Genomic DNA, 2,500 nt, shown 5'->3' with positions numbered 1-2,500 from the left:
CTTTCCATCAATAGCTATTCTTATTGAGGCGCACTTCCTACCATTAAATTCGAGACCACTCTTTTTTAGGCTTACCGAAAGTCGGTCAACCTGAGCCTGTATCCCCTGCTTCGTTGATGTGGTTACCACCAGATCGTCTGCAAACGCCATAGCCTGCACCTTGTGGCCATTTATTTCAACACCAAGTCCGGGGTCCAGGTCTTCGAGAGCCCAGTCCATTACTGCCAAGAAAAGGGGGACAGAAAGAGGGTCACCCTGCTTAATTCCCCGATTCACCCGAATTGGATCTGATGTTATTCCATTTATCTTCAACCTATATAGTTACACAGGCTGGGGTCTCTTACACATGTAACCTGTGCCAACGTTCGTTTGGTTCAGGAAGGGGACTCAGCCAACATTTACGACGTGGGGACGAGGACCACAAAAGATACTATCACCAAACCAATGTACCTCAGCATACAAAGGCAAGGTGGTGTGGCGAAGAGTTGTACATGCTCGCGAGAAACGAGCTTGACGCGAGAAAAAGGGGAGTGAGATTTATCAACAAGCATTTGCATGAATTGCATCCCAGCCGCTCAGTAGAGAGTATCAAAGGAGTAAGAGGGAAGAATGCTGAGTATTCTCGGATACTTGAAGAATTGCGAGAGGGGGCAGGCATGTCGACGACTGCCAGTGCGCAGAATCGCTTGGTGAACGATCAAGTTGAATGGAGGAGTAACATCCGGCAGGCAATAAGTGATGATTCCAGTTCCAGGCCGCAAGAGATGAGCCAGGAGCTTATTGACAGCGAATTCGCGAAGTTGTTTGAACCAGATCCCCGAAGAGGGACAGACAGGAAGTTGGCAAGATGCCGAAAAATAAGAAGAAAGTAAGAAGGCAGCAGTTTGCCAAGGTGCAGAAGCTATTCTCCAAGAGCAGAAAATCAGCGGTGGAATATGTCCTTTCAGGACAATGGGAACAAGTGCCTGGAGAGGCAAGGCTGAAGCATGAGGTTGGTTTTAAATTCTGGTCCAGGATTTTCTCGAGGAAGTCAGACGAGGACGAACGGGTGGTAACACCAAAGAATGGGATTAGATGGGAAGTATTAGATCCAATCACCCAGGAGGAGGTGGAGACAGTACGAAGTTCGATGCCCCAAAGCTCCCCTGGACCCGACGGTTTGGGGTATACAGCTTTTAAGAGAATTAAGGCCGTTGATCTGGCGAGAAACTTTAACGTTTGGCTCCTGGCAGGCGTGCAGCCTACTCAGTGTAGAATTGGACAAACAATTCTGATCCCTAAGGGTGGTGACCTTAGTCAGCCTGGGAACTACCGTCCCATAACGATCTGTTCTTTAGCCATCCGGCTATTTCATAAGATCTTAAGCAGGAGGATTTTGCGGGTTGTACCGCTGAATAAGTGTCAAAAAGCCTTTTTACCCCGGGATGGGGTAGCGGAGAATATCTGGGATGTAACAACACTGATCCATGAGCAGCAGAAGCGGCTAAGGGAGCTAAATCTGGCCTTTCTCGATATCTCAAAGGCATTTGACAGTGTCAACACCTCGTCGCTTCTGCGAGCGGCAGAAAGAATTGGCTTGCCTGAAGATTTGCTGGTATACATTGAGAATTACTATAAAAATAAGAGAGTCATAGTTACTCCCGCCGTTTACCCGCGCTTGGTTGAATTTCTTCACTTTGACATTCAGAGCACTGGGCAGAAATCACATTGCGTCAACACCAGGTGACGGCCATCGCAAAGCTTTGTTTTAATTAAACAGTCGGATTCCCCCGGTCCGTACCAGTTCTAAGTCAGCTGTTCGACGCCGGCCGAAGCGGGCCGCGAAGCCCGCATTATCTGCGGCATTCCACGGGAAGACGCCGACACAGGTCCAGGCTCACACCCGAAGGCGTTCGCCCAGTCCGGTACAGCGCCGCACCCCGCTTCGTGCCACGGCCCGACCGACCCAGCCCCTAGAGCCAATCCTTTTCCCGAAGTTACGGATCTAGTTTGCCGACTTCCCTTACCTACATTGTTCTATCGGTCAGAGGCTGTTCACCTTGGAGACCTGCTGCGGATATGGGTACGACCTCGCACGAAAATTACACCATCTCCCTCGGATTTTCACGGGCCGACGCGGGCTCTCCGGACAGCACAAGAGACGTGCTGCTTTACGGGGCACATGTCCCTATCTCCGGGCAAACCGATTCCAGGGTCGCCACCCCTTACCAAGAAAAGAGAACTCTTCCCGGGACCCACGCCAACGTTTCCGAGTTCGCTTGCGTTACCGCACTAGGCGCCGAAGCACCAATCTCCGTGTCGAGGTTCGGGAATATTAACCCGATTCCCTTTCGGTCCGCCGGGGCAACGCGAGCATCGCCCCGCTTCAGAACGGCCTTCGCCTATTCCTTAGGGTCGACTGACCCATGTTCAACTGCTGTTCACATGGAACCCTTCTCCACTTCGACCTTCAAAGTTCTCATTTGAATATTTGCTACTACCACCAAGATCTGCACCGACG

The 2,500-nt window shown here is 50.9% G+C and overlaps 1 pseudogene; it reads right to left on the bottom strand.

Moving 5' to 3' along the window:
• LOC149724185 (large subunit ribosomal RNA) overlaps positions 1–2,500 on the bottom strand; it is a 6,746-nt pseudogene that overhangs the window by 2,584 nt on the left and 1,662 nt on the right.

This window comes from Ciona robusta, unplaced genomic scaffold (assembly GCF_009617815.1).
Source record: "Ciona robusta unplaced genomic scaffold, ASM961781v2 AP042739.1".
Classification (NCBI taxonomy): Eukaryota; Metazoa; Chordata; class Ascidiacea; order Phlebobranchia; family Cionidae; genus Ciona; species Ciona robusta.
Note: the sequence above shows the minus strand (reverse complement) of the source record. Positions and strands in the feature narration are given on the sequence as shown.